The following is a 22076-nucleotide window of genomic DNA, read 5'->3' as shown; positions in this document are numbered from 1 at the left end:
CACACGCCCACCTAAAAGCATAGCATACTTTTGAGCGCACAGTGCAGTGAATTTCCAACGTCGATCAAGCGTTGCACACACACGTCTTCGGCGTGAAGGTGTTTAATTGGCAAATTGTCTACAAGGAATCAAAATATCAGCGCCACACGTGCGTAAAGGATCAAAAATAAAGTGCGTGCGTGTGTGTGTGTGAGGCGTGTAAATTTGCATTTAGCCAAAAGTGTGTTGATTACATTTGGAGTATGTGATAGGACACCAAGCGCCTAAGAAAGCAGCAAATAAAGCGGTAAGAAACGCACAGCGCTTGAAAGAAAATGGTAATAAGTGTGAATGTGAATGTGAAAGGACACCTGTGGGACCCTTTTTGCATGCAAATTTTCGGTAATATAAATAACCATATTAACACACATGTCTGCGTTGCTTTGCAGCGTAGGGAGATTGCCGTAAAAACATAACGGCATATAAATTTTAGTGACAGCTATCAACGCCTACTTAACATTTGTTTAATTACTTCAACCGAAATCGACCTTTAGAGATTAACAACGGGTGCGGTGGAAAAGTTTGAGGCGAGGAAAGCCTTATCAGTCTTTTGAGATGACTAAAATTCATATACAAACTATAGAGAGAAAGGGAATATTAGAGAGTTTGTCTTAAGAGTTACCAAATGGCCAATGAAGCTACAAAAATTAGTCCAAAAGCGGCACTCCCCAAAATTCAAAAACTTGGGTTCACTTTTTGAGAATTTAGAATTATTGGCGGAGCCCCTAAAAGCTTACAACATTAATCAGAACCTTATGAGTCCATCGAACGAAGAATTTCTTCGACTCGCTTGACATTCCCGGCTTAGCTAAGGGTTGCAACTAGAAAATCAAAAATAGTTCAAGAAGCGTACATGTCGCAGGTCAGTTGAGTTTGGACTTGAGTATGTTGTTGTTAAAACGGAAAAGGGCTTTACTGGGAAAACCAGAAGATCCGTTCCTAACTTTAAGTGTTTAAATTGGGACGACTCGGTTTAGATTCGCCTTGAAAAAAACCGCAACTAAACGCTCAAAATACTGTAAAACCCAGCACTAGTGATATGACTGAACTTCGGATCGAAGTGAATAATTGCTTTAATGTACAGTTATAGATGAGCGACACTTATGCTATATAGTATTTATGTTCCACAGATCGTGGGTTCTACTTGATGGATGGATGGATGCGATCCGTTTCGATATCCGCCAACAACTGTGACCACAGCTAACTTCTCAGAAACTAGTTGAGAATTGCAAAAATAGCCACAATTAAAATATTCCCTTAACCCTAAGTTAGCTCAATCTACAAGTTGTGACTTCACATACAGTCGGCTTCCAGTCTCCGGAACTCAAATGTCAACGAATTTCTCAGCCCGCTAATTTTAAACTTATCCTCACCAAAGTAATTCGGCGATTCTAGATAGAATCGAAACTGAAAATAGTCACCAGTTGGTACCTTAAATGGAATCTGAACAAGCTTCCCCGAGAGAGCAGAGTTCAGAATTAGTAACCTTATAAAGAGAATCGCCGAAGGAAGAGCAAAAAGGAGAAGGTAGCTGTTTTATATTGACATCTCGAACCCGAGACTCCCATCCGAGCATATCAACACACCAATACACGGCAGAGCCTAAAATATAAGCAAGCTTTGGACTTCGGTGTGTGATTTTAGACCGAAGGAAGTTATGAAGAATGCATTCACAAATAGAAGTCATTTTTTTATTGAATATTATTGAATATCTTCAAGAGATTCGGAGAATTATTAGAATATTTGAGCCTATTGACTATTTTAAGCGCTTGGATAGATTGGGAACTAATTTCAAGGAAAAAAGGCAGTGATATCTTTGAAAACTATCTCTATTTAATATTTAATAACATCTTCTCTTCAGACAAAGTGTAACAACTATACAAATAACACTTGAGCTGAAGGTAAATCAATATAGGAAATTGCATACAACACAACTTTGAGAAAATAATTAAAAACAATTGTAAACTATTTTGGTAAAAAATCAAAAGTTTTCAGAGCACTCGAGAAAAACATAACCTACAAATACAACAAAGAGCAAAAACTCTTCACTTTTACAAGCAAAGTGCGAAGGCAAATAAATATGAATGCTTTTATTGATGTATTTATTGAATAAGGCAATTGATTTGCGAACACAAAGGGCACTTCAGAAATGAGTATATACATACAATATTTAATTGTACATATGTATGTATAATAACGTTGTAAAATTAATAATAAATAATTTAAAGTGACATGACTTGAATGGCACTTGTGTAAGACTTGAGAGCACAAATAAATATTATTTTAATTTATATTAATTTGATTGAAGGAAAAATTGATTTGAAAAATATAATTAATTCAACATAAAAAATTAATAAAATATAAAAAATAAAGAAATATAAAATAAAAAAATAAATTTACCTAACGAAAAAAAAAATGTTTTAAAACTAAAAAATTAAAAATAAATTAAAAAAGAAAAGATTAAACAAAAAAATTTAAAATTTACTTACACAAAAATTTAAAACATATCAATGCACAAAAAAAATAAAAATCAAAAAATACAAAATAAATTACTTTTAACAAAAAATCATAAGAAATAAAATTAAATAATTTTTGTTTTAATTTAAAAAATATACTTAGACAAAATTTTAAAACATACGAATGCAAATATAAAAATAAAAAATTGGAAAAAATAGTATTTAAAATTTAAGAAAAAAAAGTTTAAAAAAATTAATTTATTAAAAAGCTTTAAAAACAAAAAACTAAAAATAAATTAAAAAAAAACAAACTTAAAAAAAAATCAGAAAATTAAAATAAGAAATTTTTTTTTCTAAAAAATTTCATGAAAAAAGGTCTATTTTCGACGAAACAAACCTTACCCCCCTAAGCAAAACATTTCAATTTCAAAACAATATAAAAACAAAAATAAATTAAACATTTAAAATAATAATATTTAAATTTTAAAATTGAAATTGAAGAAATAAAAAAATTAAAAAAAAAATTAAAAAAATAAAAATTCAAACCAATTTTAAAATTAAAGAAAACTAAAATATTTTTTTAATTTAAAAAGTTTACAAAAATTCAAAACAAATAAATGTAAAAAAAAAATATAAAAACAATAAAAACAAAAATTAAAAAAATGTGAAATCTTATGAAAACGAAAATTGAAAACGAGGTAGTTTTTAATAATTAAAACAAAAATTAAATAATTAAAAAAAAATTAAACAAATAAAAAATTAAATTATTAAAAACAAAATTAATTAATTAAAATAAACACATTAAATTAATTTTGCATCCGGCTTATCAGTTCAAACACATTTTGCTCCACAGTGAATTTATGAAAAGGATAATTGGAAACGAAGTAGTTTTTAAGGGGTTAAGGTATCTTAAAAATATTCTCTTAAAATTTGAAGTTGATCCGATAAATTACTTTTCGAGTTATTCGACAAATAACAAGGAGCGCTCGGGCACTCCAACTTTAAATGCGTCTATCGCAAAACTATGTTTTTTGAATTGGTGACAACTGTAACTCGATAACCGCTCGGTAGATTTGAATGAATTTCATACAGCTTTTAGAATACATAATAAACTCAGGACTGATCGAAGGATTTTTTTTCAAAAATTTCGATTTTTTAAGTCCAATTAACTGTTGATTTTTTCCCGAAAATCTAGAAAAAAATTTTTTGAGGCCGCCATTTTGTTAATTTTTGAAAAAAAAAGCTTCGATCAGGCCCAGGATTATCTATTTATAAATCTAATTATTTTTATCCGATTACTTTTAGATGAATCTCCAAGGACTTATGATTGTCACCGCAAGGACCTTTTTTTGAAACTGAGTCAACACTAACAGCAATAACTTTGGAAATTATAATTATTTTTTTTTCAAATTTTCGTGACTTTAAGTCAAAACATTGTATAATAATGCCATATTATTACTTTTGTAAAATAAAAAAAAAAATAATTTAGCATCAGGCTTTTCAGTCCAAACACATTATGCCACAAATAATTCACTATACAACGCACTGCAAACTGTTCGAGCATGCTGTGGCTTAAAACACTTTACAAAATCATTACACCAACACCTTCCTTGCGCACAATGTGCACCTCGCTTCTTATACAGCAACAGCACCCCACTTTAAAATTATCGATTCATGCATGGTATATTTACATAACACGCACTTTTTGCTTCACGATTGTTGACCAAAATGTTTAAAAATAGCACACAAAATTACAAATAATCAATAGGCTTGAGATGGTTTAGCGGGTACACCATGGCGTATACTTGTTGCGTTAATAGCTGAAGCAGGCAAGAAATGCTTGAAGACATATGAATGTGAATAGGACCGTATGTGATGGATAATGTACTGTTAAATGTGTTCAAATGCATATTTAAGAAGTCAGAAGATAAACACAAATATTATTTTTAGGCGAAATGATGTTTGCGAACGTGTTAGGGTGTCGCTTGAAGGGTGGTACGAAGACGATAAGAGTATATTTTCTTCAGTTTTTATATCGAAAAGACATGGAAAGGCACAAAAATTAAAGCCTAGAAGGCTTAATATGCTTGAGAGTTAATATTTGACACCTGATATCAGTAATATACTTATATTAGGGTGGTCCTTGAAAATAAAATAAATTAGTTTATCAGTACAAAACCTTGATTTAATTCATTTTCAACGACTATAAATGAAAATTTCACATATTTAAGTCGATTTTGTTCACACTTTCATTCTATATTTAAGAACCACCCTAACATAGCCATGAAAGTTCAATATCTCCATAGGAATATATAAAGATATTCAAAAATATTTCGAAATATTTATAAAAAATACATAGTTTCAAAGTACTTACATTACTGTGGAGACAAATTTCCCTTGACGTAATATTTGTTCTGCAAAGAGAAAATAAAATATTTAAATCAATTAAATTAGCTATAGTATAAAAATACTTGTTAATAAATATCAATAAATAAATGTACTTATGTGCACTTTATACAACTTCATTCATTATACTCATACACTTTGAACCCTAACGCATTTATTTCTGTCAGGACTTTAGAAAATCCCTAGCACTCAAATCCTGCTGTGTGAAAAATTGGTTTCTCTTTTGTGGGGAAACAGCAGTGAAAGCACAAAATGATTGAGATACGTTGAAGACAGAGCAACGAGAAAGGCGAAGAAAAAGCGTCACGCAGCGTGTGAAATGGCGGGTATAATGATAAAAAAAATGTTCGAAATAAAAATAAAAAATAATGAAAAAATGGGATAAAATTTTTTTTAAAGCAAAAAAAATGGAAAATTAAAAAATATTAAAAAAAAAACACATTTCAAAAGTAAACAAAAAAACATATATGTATTTTCTTTTAAATAGTAAAAAGTAAAAAAAAAAATATTTTATAGAAGGAGGTTTAAAAATATTTTAAAAATTTATATATAGAAATAAAAAATTATTTTTTTATAAGAAATAATAAAGAAGAAAAATTTCATAAAAAACAACAAAACAAAAAAAAAATATTTCAAAACAGATTAAAATTTTTTTGAAAAATATCTGTAAATAAATAATACATTAATAAATTAAAAAAAAATTAAAACTAAAAGAAAAAATAAAAATTTATTGAAAATATTTTAAAATTTAAAAAAATTAAATTTATTTACAATTAAAAAAACGTTTAAGTGCCATACTTAAAATGATATATATAAAAAATAATTAAAAAAAAAAATTTTGAAATTATAGAAAAAATTTAAAAAATAATTTACGAAAATAAAAACAATATAAAAACTAAAAATTAACAATAATAATAAAAATTATATATTAAAAAAAAAATAAATTATTTATAAAATCATAAAAAATGCAAAATTAATTTAAATAATAGCGATTTTAGACAGCCAAATTAAGACTTTACAGGCTTCAAAAAATCGATTTTTTTATTTTGTTTTAAATCTCTTCCAAAACTATCCAAGAATATGTCTTTAAAATTCAAGAGGACAATTCGACATATTTTCGAAGCTAGAGCAGTTTTAGTGGCCGAGCGACGAACAGGTGCGAATGCTCAGGCAAAACTTTAAAACGCGTTTTCTCGAGTTTTCATTTTCACAAGTGTTAGAAAACAATGCCGGCGATAGCAAAAAGAATATATGTCCGATCGAAAAAACTCAAAGTGATCTAGCTTCAGTATTAAATTATCTGCTATTTGAACTAAAAAAGTTGGACAAAAGTATTATTTAAACTACTTGTTTTGCAACTTAAAGTCAATTTTTTTTTCTTAAAAAAGTGAGTTTTTTTTCAAACTTCGAAAAAAATTTTGAATTTTATAACTTCTTCGGTAGTTTTTTAGTTCATAAAGATAAGAAACTTATAAAAATTAAAAAAAAAATGGTTCGACTGTTTCAGATGCATCGCACGACCTCCATCACCGGCACCGATTTACAAGTGCAGACTCCAGGCGCTCCAGAAAAATACTTGCAACTTTGAAAAAAATTTCAATATTTTTTAATAATAAATATTGTTTTTTAAGCCTTAAATATAGTACACTATCGCCTTAAAATTCCGTTTACCGCAATCATTTCCTTCCCTTTCAAAAACAAATTTCATTTCCTTCCCTAAAAAAAAGACGCTTTTTTCGGCTTGAAATTCGGACTACTGCCTTAACTGATCAATGAAAATTTTTATTGAGAAACCCTTTTTTGCACTTCACACTGCCGGCTACTCGATAACCGACCAGCTGTTATACAGTTTTGTTTTTGCTTTTCATAAGAAGTTGATAAGTTTCCTCAGCTGATTGCTATTTTTAGCAGCGACATCTCTCGTCATGTAGCATGAACAAAAACTCATAGAACGTACATACATATATTTAAATACGATTAAAAGTTAATGTAGATTTTAATTTTGTATGTCAAATCGAATTTAATCAGCGTTTTAAACGACCAGAAACCGGTTAATTGATCAATTAGCTCCCGTGCGAAAAGGCTATAAAATAAATATGTGTTTAAAATTATTTTAAGTCCGAGACTCCCAACTAATCAATAAGTATATAAAAATAATGTTCCCAAAATTAACTCCATTTCATTAACGCTAAAATTACTACCCAAATTGTTGGTGACAAAAATCGCCGCAAAAATGTGTGTTGCTTTTATTTTTCTGCTGCAATTTAATGATGCAGAAAATTCAATTACAATGCACAATCACAATTTACAGAGTTTACGCTGATGCATAACGACAACAGCAACGCAACCACAAATCATAAACTAGACTTATTATTATTATTGTCACATTTTATTGACAGCGTATAACTATACCTTATATGTACGAGTACGTGTGTGCGTGTGTGCATATAAAATCAACTGTGTGTGTCATGAGATTTTCCCTCAATTTCAAACTAATATGACACAGCTACGGATAAAAGCTATAAAATGCATTGCTGAGAATGAAAAATTGAAAAAGTAAAAAGAGCACACATCTCTGCGGCTCACTCAATCGCTCATTCTCTCGTCGACTGCCTAAACACCTGGAAGTCCCAGTCTATTACTACAGAATACAAATTTTGCGAACTTTCAACGAAAACAATTAAATTTTACGATAGTAGCAAATGCAAATGGTTATGCCGATTGTCAACGACCACCGGGAGTGGGAGAGTTGCTGCGCTGAGCACCTGCAGTGACCACAAAACGCTTCAGTTTTCAGCAGCGGCGCATTTTTAATGCTAGTTTGGAAATGTAAATGATTATGCATGTGCTTGAGAACACCTAGAAACAGTTGAGTATTCGCCGAATGATGCAATTCACGGTTAAATGCGAAAATTTCAAAAATATTTCCAAGTTATGAACTAATAAAATTTCTTGAATCAATTGCTGTATGTGTCTTAGCGCAAACTGTCTACTTTTGTTGATCATGAGAAGCGTATTTTTTGAACCTAGGGTAGTTTTTTAGATCATCTTTTAATGCTTATAATTATTTATTAAGCTTTAAACAGGTTAGTTATAAGTTTTGTCCGATTAGTTGGTTATGTTGATGCCTAGTTTAGAGGTATTTGGTACTGTATGAACTTATGAAACACATTTCTGATTGGTGTATCTTCATTTTATGAACATCTTATAAAAGTATATGCTATTTGGTACTTTATGAACTTATGAAACACATTTCTGACATGCTGTATCTTCATTTTATGAACTTCTGGAACAATATATAATATTTTTAAATATCATCTTATAAAAGTATATGCTATTTGGTACTTTATGAACTTATGAAACACATTTCTGACATGCTGTATCTTCATTTTATGAACTTCTGGAACAATATATAAATTTTTAAATATCATCTAATAAAAGTATATGCTATTTGGAACTTTATGAACTTATGAAACACATTTCGTACTTCTTTCATCATTTTATGAACTTGTGGAACACACTTTCTACTTTTTATATTACCATTTAATGAACTTATGGAACAATACTGCGCATAATAAGAATATAAGCTACATAATACTATAAGAGCTTATGTAAAACAATTTAATTTTAATTTGAAATGATTTATTTACGCTTTAAATAATATTATACGCATTAAGCAAGTTAGTTTTGCATTTTTTTCCTGTTAGTTTGGTTATACTGAGGCCTAGTTGAAAGTTATTTTGTACTTTATGAACTTATGAAACACACTTCCTACTTGTCAATAGTCATTTTATGAACTTCTGAAACAACACTTTACAAGCTTGTTTACAATATCGCAAAGTAAAATACGTAAAATATAAGCTACGTAAAACTAAATGAGCTTATGTGATGTAATTTAATTTGAACTTGTGATAAATAATAATAATAATTAATGAACATGTGAAGCATTTATAAATGTAAAAATTATAACTAGGAAAAAATAAATAAAATAAAGAAAAACAATGTGACTACCTATAAATTCATCTGATATCTGATTGTACGCTGAGTACAAATGCGAGGTCATTTATTATTATTTCTTATTGAACTTGTGGAACAGTACTAGTTTCATCCATCAACCGCCTTTTCGCACAGACAAATTAATAATAATTTTAATTGAGAAACCAGTTTTAGCCCTACGCACTGCCGCCTACTGCATAATCGATCAGCTATTATACATATTTGTTTTTGCTTTTCATAAGAAGTTGATAAGTTTCAACAGCTGATTGCTATTTTCTCAATTACCACAACCATTATTTCCAGCAGTGACATCTACCGTCGCGTAGAGTTGCATTTTATTTGCAACTCGATTCAAATTCGATAGAAAATTTAAAAAAAAATGATATTTTTATTTTATATGTTAAATTGTTCTAAATCAACGCTTTAATCGAGCAAAGACTACTTAATTGATCAATTAACTCCTGTGCGAAAATGCTATTAGCGTGTCTTACAAATTAATGTAGTACACTGTGAGGTGATGAAACTCGGTCCACAGAGTTGACGTTAAGTTAAGTGAAGTTAAGTTAACGACATAGCGGTATTTTAAATTATTGTACGAAAAGAGCATCAAAAACTAAATTGAGTAAGTCGTATGGTCAAATAATACTATTATTACAGAGATAGTACGCTGTGTTTTTAAATGAGAGCTTCCATAATGTTATCAATATAGCGCCAGTGCCTAAAAATTCAACTTATTGCATTTATGAACTTGTGGAACACAGCATAGATTTGAGATTTTATGAACTTGTGGAACAATACTAAATTAATTTATTCATATGGCACTTTATAAATTATGAATTTATAAAAGTCAGCCATTAAAACTGTCGAGGTAAAATATTGAAGCTGTAAAATTCACAAATGGTTTCATCTTTTCCTCTAAATTCACTGTACATATTTTAATTTCGATCTTTCGAAGGCAATTTGCCCAAAAGTCCACACCAAAACTGACCTTTCATTCTTCCTCTAGTTTATTGTAGATATTTTTACATACCAATCTAAGCAACAGCGACACAAGGTAAACCCTAAAAGTGAAATAAAAAATAAAGCACACATTGCTAAGGAAAAAAATACATCCATTACTTTGACCGCTCATCGAATACGCTAGCATTGTGTAAACTTGCACAAAGTAAAAGGTGTTCGAATGTGCACATAAAGTCGAGACAGACCAATCAGCCAATTCGTGCTTTGACCTTTACTTTGAGGTGGGCCCATAATAATAATAACAATAATAGCAACACAAAGTAAACAGAGGCGAGTTGCCTTTGTCAATTTAATAGCACCTTAAAAACATCGCTCTTTGTCTGGTTTACGGCAATGGCTTGTGTATGAGTTATAGATATACATAGTATACATGTCCGTCCTCATGTTTTCTTTCATAATTTTCGGTATGCGTTTTGTTTGCTGAGCGAGTGCAAAAAACTCATTTTTTATACATTTAATCAGCTTATGACTTGAAATTTATTACAAGATCAAAGAACTATATCTTTGGAAAAGTGACTGAGACAATGACGAGGGTATTTCCGTCTGTAGCTATGAGGATATAAAAATGAAAGGTAGCACTGGCAAAAACAAAGCAAAGCTGGGCTGAGGTCATTCGAATGAAAGCATGCTATTATCTGTTGCGGAAGACCCTCAATTCAATTAGTGATATAGAGCCATATAGCGATAAAGTTTCGTTGTTTCTGAAGCTGAAATTATCGTGGAGAGATCTCTATACCGCATCGTTCAATCTCAACTGTGACTTTAGAATGGATTTATAAACTTAATATGGTCCAAGGACGATAGCATTCAATACTATGGGTGATATTAGAAAGAAATAGAGTATTTATAAATGCTCTGGATCAAATGTAGAGTTAGACCGTCGATCTCAGACTATCTATGCGTTCAAGCTATAATATTTTATGTAATCTCACACCCCTTAAGAAAACTCTCATTGCTATTTGAGCTTCTGATCCTATCTCTAGATATCCTCGACTCAGGATGGAATGATATTATTTTAAAGATATAGAGGCGAAAATTGTAAGATGATGTCTTTCTCAGGAACGGATATATAGAAATATTCACCTAAGAAACTGAAAGATCGGATATATAGAACACAATTTATAGAAAGCCACGCCCACAACTCTTATAACAGCTTTATCTTTCTTCTTGCTTATAGGAGCAAATGTTAAGATTTGTGGAACCCAAGGGTTTCCAGATTATCCAAATACTAATACTAATACTACTACAACAAATGGCGCCGGTTCAATAATAGTCTTTTCACACAGCTAAATTAATTGATCAATTAAAATTTTAATTGAGAAACCCTTTTTAGCCTTTTACACTGCCGGCTACTCCATAATCAATCAACTGTTATACAGTTTTGTTTTTGCTTTTCATAAGAAATTGTTAAGTTTCATCAGCTGATTGCTATTTTTAGCAGCGACATCTACCGTCTTGTAGAGAGAACAACAACTCGCAGACAAAGAACGTATATATACAAATACGGGCTTTGTCGCAGAGTTGCATTTCATTTTCAAGTCGATTAAATTTAAAATTAATGTAGATTTTTATTTGTTTGGCAAATCAAGCGTTTTAATCGAGCAGAGACCGGTTAATTGATCAATTAGCTCCTATGTGAAAAGGCTATAAGGGTTTAATTTAACCAACCAACAGTGCTTTCGGCCATTTAAATTCATACATTTGGAATTCAATAGAAATTACCCGCCTGTGGTGTATTATAAATAAACACAAAATTTATTGAAAAGTGAGTATATACATATATGTAGGTATGTAAGTATTGCATGTATGTCTGTATTGTAAATAAATATACGCATAAATATATCAATTATTTAACTAAAACCAATTGTTTACGACATTACGTATCATTTGATTTATGAAATGCTGCCATTGAGCTTTTCACTGCTCAAATAACCGACTGTAAACAAACAACGGAAACCGTGAACAAAGGTGAGCGCGGACAGCGTACACGCGGGCGGGCATACAGGAGAAACGCATTTATTGAATGTTTATTTGCTTTAGAATATAATCAAATAAAGTGGCGCGATGTGATGAGAATGCCGCTAAAGGCGAGAAGGCGGCTTTAGTTTAATGTAAGAAGTAATTAATTTAAAAAAATATTTAAAATTAAAAAAAATCACTTTTAATAGGAATAAAAGTTGAAAGTATAAAAAATAATAATTAAAAAAATAGAAATGAAAAAAGCAAAAATATAAAAAAAAATGATTAAAAAATTAAAAATAATTAAAATTAAATAAAAATTAAAAAAAAATAAAATAAAATAAAATAAAATAAAGTAAAATAAAAAAAAAAAAATAAAATAAAATAAAACAAAATTAAATTAAAATTAAAAAAAAAAAAAATTAAATAAAATAAAATAAAAAATTAACATAAAATGCAAATAACTTTTTTTTTAATGATATGATGTATTTGAAAATTAAATTTTTCCCCCCTCTAAAAAAATTAAAAATTGATTTAAATTTAAAAATTTACAAAATTTAACTTATCAATTACTAGCAGAACAGAGGAATTTTTTCAACTTGTTTTTGCGCACATTCCATTATAAAATCAAATCAGATAATACAATTTCTATGGGAATAAAAACTATGTAAATGTAATTGCCTCTAATTATTGAACAAAGCGTTTGTGCTAAGTAATCAAATCAATTGTGGCAACACAGCAGCAGCAACAACAGTGGTTGCGCACAATAATAGCAAAAGCAAATTGAGTTTAGTAGAAAAAAACAAACAACAACATAAAAACTATAGACAACAGCTGGCCACATTTGAATGCAAAGAAGAAAAAATGTCATTGGAAAATTATAATTCATATAGGAGTAGGATGGGGTATACATATGTATGAATGTATGTACATAAAGACAGATATGCACTTATTATATAGCATCACAAAATTTAAAAAAATAAGTAAAAATATATAAAAAATATTTTAAAATAAAATAAAAGTAAAATAAAATAAAATATTAAAAAAAAATATTTTTTACAGTTAAATTATTTGATCTATTTTTTATAAAAAAATTTATATGAAACATCAAAACATAGATTCATTAAAAAACTAAATTTCGTAGTTTATATAATTATTTCATACTTTTGGAATTTTGATTATTTCATATTTTTTAAGCAATAATAAAGAAATTAAATAAATAAATTGTATATGAAAATATTTTATACGTAAAAACTTTTAGATAATTGAATACTATTGATCATCATTTTGATATTTTAACAGAAAAATACTTACAAAGAAATAAGTAAACAAATTTGTAAGCAGAACTTGTTTGCATTTTCTATTACATTTTTGCTATTTAATTTTTTTTTTTTTAATATTTTGGAAAAAATTATAAATTATAAAGATTTTTTCAGAAACGATTTTCTAAAAAATTTTAAACAAGTTTCAGAAATGTTTGAAATTTTAACCACAAAAAGTAAAAAAAAATAAAACTTTTCAATATTTGTTTATTAATTATTATTTAAATGACCAAAAATTTCCCAAAATAATTTGATATTTTTTTGATAAAAATTAAGTATTTAAAAAATATCACTTAAAATTTGCTGTAATTAGTTTTTAGAATTATCTATTTTTTTTCTTAAATTTTCAAATTTTATTTTATTTTAAATATTATTATATTAAAAAAAATATATAGTTTGTTTTTCACATATTTTAAAATTTTCAAAAATTCTTTAATTTTCAAAAATTATTAAATTTTTTTTATTATTTTTAAAAATTATTTAAAATGATTAATTTTTTCTGATATTTTTTTTATATTTTTTTTATACAAAATTTGATATTTTTTTATTAAAAAATATGTATTTTTAAAATATCACTTAAAATTTGCTTTTATTTATTTTTAGAATTATCTCTTAATTTTTGAAATTATATTTTATTTTAAATTAATTTAATTGTATATTAAAAAAATTATTATATGTAGTTTAAAAAAAATTTAAAAATTTCCAATAAAAAGTATTTAAATATTTTTTTTAATATAACCAATTTTTTTTAATAAAAAAATGTGATATTTTTTTTGATAAAAAATATGTATTTAAAAATATCACTTAAAATTTGCTTTTATTTATGTTTAGCATTATCTATTTATTTTCTTTTAAACTTTAAAATTTTGTTTTATTTTCAATTAGTTTAAATTTTATTTAAAAAAATATTTAGTTTGTTTTTTAAAGATTTTAAAATTTTCAAAATTTATTTTATATTTTTTTTTTGTTATTTTTAAAAACTTTCAAAAATTTTTAAATTTTTTTTCAATATTTTTAAAAACTTTCAAAAATTATAAAATTTTTTTTATACAAAATTTGATATTTTTTTGATAAAAATATGTATTTAAAAAATATTACTTAAAGTTAGCTTTAATTTGTTTTTATAATTTTCTATTTAGTTCATTTAATTTTTCAAACATTATTTTATTTTAAATTAGTTTAAATTTATATTAAAAAAATAACTTATAGTTTGCTTTTAAAAATTTTCATAAAATGTTTTACTTTTTTTTTTTTTGTTAAAATATTATGTAAGAAAAAAAATATCACCGAAAATTTGAGTTAAATTGTTTTTAGAATTTTTATTGTTTTTAGTTTTCAATTTTAATTCAATTTTTTAATTTCTTTTAACATTTTAGACACTTTTCTTATGTTTTAAATTATTTTTCAACAGTTATAACATTTTAGTATGATTATTTTGAAAAATCAAAAAAAAAAAATTATTTTAAATATATATTTTTAGAAAAAAAATTATTTTGAAATTTAAATACCGTTATTTTTAATATTTTCTTAATTTTTTTTTAATATTTCCTTAATTTTAAGTGATTTTTCTGAGGAATGTTAAAAATTTCTAAAAATAATGTAGTCTTATTTAATAATTCATTTAAAAAATATTTCATTTTAGATAATGTGGCAACTCCTAAAAATAGTTTTTATTTTATTTATAAAATTATTTCTTTTAAATTAAAAAAAAATTCTTCTCTAACCTATTTTTTAAATCACATACAAACACACCTATTGCTTTCGCGACTAAGTACGTCAATTTTTTATGCTACACTCATGTAACACACGTCAGCCGTTTCGCCTGCAGCCATGGAAATCAATATAAATTTTAGCTTTTTTGTTTTTAATGTAAATATATACATATATAGATTCGCCTGCATATCCTGTTGGATATGTGCGAAATGCAACGCATGCACATGTTAATTGAATAAAATCGCCTTGGAGTGCAGGCTTGCTGCATTGTCTGCGGGCTCCTCCTTGTGCTTTAATAATGAACTTTTTTTAGTAATTATTTTTCAGTTTTTTTTTTTTAATTTTTTCTTGCAAACCACTCCAAGCATATTGAGTTACACTGATTCGATATTGGCAGCGACGCAGAAAAAAATCTGATTTTCCATAAAATTATAAAATTCACAGAACTACAAGTAGCGGTTGCAGGATATGTGTCTGTCTGTATATAGAAAAATATGCATAACTCACATGTCAACCGCTATGCTATGCTATGTTGCCATTATGCCGCATACGCGCATTTAATTGCATTGTTTGTATGACTACATAGTAAGTGTTACTGTGTTTGTGTAGGTGAGTACGCACGTTCGATACGCTCATCGCTAATTGAACACTCATACGCCCCGGCAGCATGAATATTGCACCGCATTGCCATATCAAATTATTGACAGTAATTCAATATGCTGCTATTGGCCGTTGAAAGCATAGCGCGCGATAGGTAATGACAACAATAACAATAAACACAACGCGAATATGCATAATAAAAAAGTGTGAGAGAGAGAGAGGTAAAAATATGAATATTTAAAAGGCGAGCAAAACTGGAAAGTCAAACCTAAGTAATACGAAAAAAAAGTTGGTCTCAGCGCGAAAGAACTTTTCAATTTTGGAGCCAAAGCATTGCTGGCAGTGGCTTTAGTGAGTCTGTTTAGTCGCCTTAAAGCGAAAAAAAAATCTTGAAAGAATGAACGAAAGACGCTACTATATAATACGGGAAATATATATGATCCACTTATTAATATCTGTCAATCCGAGCTATCGAAAGCACACGTTATTTAGAAATTCCTCTCCAGAGGGTCTGTAGAAAAGTCAAAGAAGCAAAGTTTCCAGAACAGCGATACAGCTGAGGCCTTCAATACTATGGCAGAGAGCAAACTGATTTTAAGCTCGACGATCAACTAAACTCAAGCGTCTCGTTTGTGATTCATCGGACCCACGAAAATATAAAGTAATGAGATAGATTTATGTGAAGTGGGACAGCTGTCTCTCAAGAAAAATAAACTAAACTGAAAAAAAGGAAACTGAGATCATTATAACCTTTTCACACAGGAGTTAATTGAACAATTAATCGGCCTCTGCTCGAATAAAACACTAATTAAGATTGATTTATCATACAAAATACAAATCTACATAAATTTTTAATTGAATTTTAATCGATTATCGAATAGACGGTAGTGTGAAGGGCAATAACTGGTTTCTCAATCAAAATTTTAATTAATCAATTAATTTGGCTGTGTGAAAAGGCTATTAGACTCATAAGACTCAACTGAAAATGCTCGATAACTCGAGACAAATAATAACACGAAGTCCTTATAATTCGAGAAACCGTTAGATTAAGTACCATAAGAAACTTAAACCTTTACTTCAACTGCGTATATGCCGCGTTAGAAAAAATAAAACAGAAACGACAAGACACAAGTCAACTATACTACGTCAGAGTATTACACTTCTACAAGCACTAAAGCCTAAATAAACGCAGCACTCGTTGCGAACAAACTACGTAATCAATTAAACACACTTACGTCAATAAGTATGCCATAGTAGGTGTAAATACGCTTATGTTTGTACTCGTATCAACATAAGTAAGTGCAGCTGAGAAGCTACGCGCTCTCTACTTGTCCGACATATAACCGATTATTTACTTTCTAATTGAAGCTGCTAACTAAGGCGAAACTGAAAATCAAATAAAACACTTATTGAAAGCGAAGCTAAGTGATGCGTAGCGTGATGTGGGGGTGACAGAAATATGTAAACAAAATGTATAATAAATATGTAAAAACTCGAGGAATATTGAAGAAAGGATAAATTATTGATTTAATAATAATACAAAAAATTTAATATGTGTGTGAGAGTAAAAATAAATAAATATATAATAAATAAAATGAAATAAAATAAAATAAAATACATAAAATAAAATAAAATAAAATAACATAAAAAAAATAAAATAAAAAAAAATTAAAATCAAACAAAATAAAAAAAAATAAAATCAAAGAAAATAAAAAAATAAAATAAAATAAAAAAAAATAAAATAAAAATAAGATAAATAAAATAAAATAAAATCAAACAAAATAAAAAAAAAATAAAATAAAATAAAATAATAAAATAAAAATAAGATAAATAAAATAAAATAAAATATATATTATAAAATAATATAAAATAAAATAAAATAAAATAATATAAAATAAAATACATAAAATAAAATAAAATAAAATAATATAAAAAAAAATAAAAAAATACAAAAAAATAAAATAAAATAAAAATAAGATAAATAAAATAAAACAAAATAAAATATATAATATAAAATATAAAATAAAATATATAATATAAAATATAAAATAAAACAAAAAAATTAAATAAATAATATAATATAAAATAAATAATATAATATAAAATAAATAAAATAATATAAAATAAAAAAATTAAATAAAATAAAACAAAATAAAATAAAATAAAATGAAATAAAATATATAATATCAAATAAAATAAAATCAAATAAAATAATAAAAAAAAATAAAATAAAATAAAATAAATAATATAAAAAAATAAAATAATATAAAATAAAATAAAATAAAATAAAATAATATAATATAAAATAAAATACATAAAATAAAATAAAATACATAAAATAAAATAAAATAAAATAAAATAAAATAATATAAAAAAAAAATAAAATAAAATAAAATAAAATAAAAAAATAAAATAAAAATAAGATAAATAAAATAAAAAAAAAATATAATATAAAATAAAATAAAATATATAATAAAAAAAAAAATAAAAAAATAAAAAAATAAAATAAAATAAAATAAAACAAAATAATGGGGTCCTCATGTTTGATATCCGGGGCATTAGTCCTATTTTTGCAATTGTGATTTTATGGTTTTATTGTGATATAGTTATTGTATTATTGTGATTATTGTCTTTGTGTATATACCCCAGTCAAATAATTATATGTGCATTTCGGTTTTTGTTTTTATTTCTTATTCACTGTTATTTTTTGGATTTTGGCAAATGTGGAATAAAAGGTATGTTACCGTTACTATGCAACGAAAATTGTTTCATACTTTTCTCGTTCGTTGTAAAGTTACATTAAGAATGTGCTTGTGAATTGGGTATTGCATAGAAAATATTTATATGTGCAAAATCAGTTTAGCGGATCTTTCTTACTGATAGTGTCGCAGCAAAAACTTTTTTGCTAAATTTGTTTTCAAAATTATTGTAGGTGCATTAAAATGCCTCGTGGTACTAGTTTATCAGCCGAGGAACAAGTAATAATCATAGGAATGCATAAAAGCGGTTCCAAAATGGTATAGTGCGACGCAGCGGACGGAAACAACATTGATGAGCGGTGCGAAAGGATGATTCGACGGCTAGTAGTTGCGGACTTGATAAGCAGCGACCAAATATGGACCTAGTTAAGACAGAAAATCACAATAAATATAATTTTTCCAATTATACAAAAAAATCAGTTTCTGTAACACACCTCCATGGCACCTAAACCAACGCTAAAGAAAGACACAATAAAGCACATTTGAGGTTTGCAAATAAATACCAATTCTGTGCCGATGAGTGATAGAATACAGTCTTTAGTGACCAAAAAATATTAAATTTGGTCGGCCCAGGTCATTGCAAGAAATATTGGAGAGATTCGCACCAGGAACGGCGGTCCTACTACAAGCAATGTTTTGGAAGCGGTACCTTGATTTCATCGGCTGCATTTTGCTGCTGTGGAAAGCTATCTACATGTTTTATATTCACTCAAATGAATGCTAATATCAATGTAGATCTTTTGGACAGCGAGTTAATAAAATTTGCTGACAATATTTATGGCATATAACTGGACATATCGAAAGGATAACACTTCAATTCACACAAAGAACATCTTTAACGACCGGTATTACAATGTGCAGCCTTGAGTTCGAACCTAAATCCTATTGAGGATCTCTGGGAGAACCTCTCTGCTCCTGTTTTCCACAACGGAAAGCAGTTTGAGACAGTACGTCACCTTAAATTAGCCATAAAGCAAGAATTTGCCAATATTTACATAACTATTTTACAGTCAGTAGTTAATTCTCTGATTAAGCGGCTTAATTTAGTTTTAAAATATAAGGACAATTCTACTGACTATTAAAATAAACATTTCTTTCAGTTAAACTCAAATGTATAGACTTTACTGGTAAAAATAGTAAAATGCACATATAAATATTTACCATTAGCCTAAACTTCAATTCTGTTTTATAGTTTAAAATTTATTTTGAAATTTGTTAATTTTTTGTTTTTTATATCGTATACATTAATAATAACAAACCTGCATACTCAGAAATATTTAGCAATTTTGTAATCTTTAATTTTGTTTTGCAAAAAGTTCATGCACATATAATTATTTGACTGAGGTATTATAAAGTGAAAAAATCAAATGAAATATAAAATTGTGTTATATTGGAAGTAGGCGTGGTTGTACACCGATTTCGCCGAATTTTCAACTGTACAAAATTTTTTTTGAAATTGGTCGTGTAGAAACAAGAGAAAAAAATAACAAAAAATTTGTAGAATTGATTTCAAAATTATTTAAAAAAAAACATTATAATTAAAAAAAAACTATCAATAAATTATTTAAACATTATTTAAAAGTAAATGGAATATTGTATTAATCAAATAAGAAAAAATAATAAATTAAAAAAGGAACTATTTTCATTAAATTATAAAAAATTAAAATTTATACAATTTATTTATTTATACTAATAAAAATAATCCAAAGCTGTAAAACAACCGCAAACATAAAATTTTGCTAGTAAAGTCACTAATAGCCCAACGAAACCACCCAATAATGACGACCAAATTTCCCAAATTGCATTCATAAAATATACAAACACACAGAATTCATGTAAACTGTAGAAGACATATTGAACTAACCAAACAAAAAAGGGGAAAAATAATAATAATAATAAAAAGAAAAAAAAAGTAAATAAGCAAACAACAGTTGGTTGAGTAGGAAGAGCAAATAATCACTTGCGTTTTGTGGACTTTTTCCATTTCTCAAGCTAAGAAAACAAATTCAAACACCCAACCGAACTACTTCTTCCACAAACTAACAACAAATGTATACATTTGGTAGTTGCTTTTTGTTTACAAAACAATTTTTCGTTAGCGCAAATTTTTTTTTGTGGTATTTATTATTTTTTTTTCATATATTCTTTTCATGTTTTTTGTGCGCAAAGCGCCGCGGAGAGGTTAATTGGGCGACTTGTGCGGCGCTTTGCGTTATGCCAGACTAGAGCAGGCGTGCCGAGAAGCCAATGAACCAGTGCGCACCAATGCCGCCACTAAACAATTTGAAGCGTCTCATTTGATTTGAGTTATTGGTTTGTTTAACGCATTCTTATACATATATATATGTATATACGACTGCAATAATAATTATGTGCTATTGTTGTAGAGGTTGTTGTTTTGCTGTTACTCAGTAATATAGTATAAAAGTTGTGAAGAAGTTGAAAAATATGCTATTTTTATGAGTCAGACATGGCGTATGATGAACCAAATGCAATGAAAATGACTGATTGGGGGAGACGGTATTTTCAGCAGATTTTAGTTAAGTTAAGTTGAAGGAAGCAACAAGTGTGTCGATTAGGGACACTCAATAACGTACATATTAAAAAAAAATACATTTTCATTTTTCACATTGTTGCTTGCTATTTTTCTTTTATATTAAAATTTGATTAAAAAAAATATTTTATTAATTTTTTTAGAGATTATTATGAAATTAGTTTGTGTGGAAAAATATGAACATTTTTTTCTACATTTTTTTTTAAATTTTATATTTTTAAAATAATTGAAAATAAAATATAATTTTAATTTTAAAATAAAATATAAACATATTTACTTTAAAAATTTTGTTCAATATTTTATCACCACTTTTTACACTTTAATTTTTATTTTGTGACATATTTGGATTTTTTTTTTTAATTTTTATTTATTTTTTATTTTTATTTTTTTCATTTAAACTATTCGAAATTTACCACTTTCCAAAATATGTTAATCAAAATTTATTTAAATAAAGCATAAGAAAATTTAATGTAATGTAAAATGTTGTATAAAAAATTTAATAATAAAAAAATAATTAAAATTTTTCTAAAATAAAATTTGATATAAAAAAAACTTTAAATTTTTTTATTAAAATTTTATATTTTAAAAATTCCTTTTTTTTTTTTGTTAAAATTTAATATTAAAAAAATGTACAAGTTAATATTTTGATATATTGTATTTTTTTTTTATATATGTATATAATATTTCCTTAAGTTTTCTTAAATAATTTTGCATTTTTCACACACTTATTATTTTTATATATATGTATATATTTTTTTGTAAATTTTTTAATATTAATTAAAAATTTTACAAATATTTTACGAAATTAAATTAAAAAGTGTAAAATATTATTTAATTGAGATAATTTGTTAATTAAAAAATATATATATTTTTTTAATTTTATAGCAAATATTTATTTTTATAATATTAATTTTATATTATGAATAATTATTTGTTGTAACTTTATAGCATTTTAACATGGCCAAATTAATTGATCAATTAAACTTAAAAAAAAATTGAGAAACCAGCTTTTTCCGGCTACTCGGTAATTGATCAGCTGTTATACATATTTGTTTTTGCTTTTCATAAGAAGTTGGTAAGTTTCATCAGCTGATTAATATTTTTTAGCAGCGAAATCTACCGTAGCTTTTTTAACAAAAAAAATATAGCCAACCGCAAAGAACGTATATACGAGGGCTGCTATATATATTTCTGGCCTAGGCAACACTAAGTGTTACCAGGTGCAATCTGACATTTTTATTGGAAAGTTTTA

General features: G+C 26.7%; 1 protein-coding gene across 1 annotated transcript in view; it reads right to left on the bottom strand.

The window, feature by feature from the left end:
- LOC105216726 (high affinity cGMP-specific 3',5'-cyclic phosphodiesterase 9A) overlaps nucleotides 1-22076 on the bottom strand; it is a 226243-nt gene that overhangs the window by 166561 nt on the left and 37606 nt on the right. The window contains exon 3 of the mRNA XM_054230854.1: nucleotides 4870-4909. The gene's annotated coding sequence lies outside the window, so the exon portion shown is untranslated. The remainder of the gene's footprint in view (nucleotides 1-4869; nucleotides 4910-22076) is intronic.

This window comes from Zeugodacus cucurbitae, chromosome 5 (assembly GCF_028554725.1).
Source record: "Zeugodacus cucurbitae isolate PBARC_wt_2022May chromosome 5, idZeuCucr1.2, whole genome shotgun sequence".
In the NCBI taxonomy this organism is placed as follows: Eukaryota; Metazoa; Arthropoda; class Insecta; order Diptera; family Tephritidae; genus Zeugodacus; species Zeugodacus cucurbitae.
This window is presented reverse-complemented; position numbering and strand designations above follow the sequence as displayed.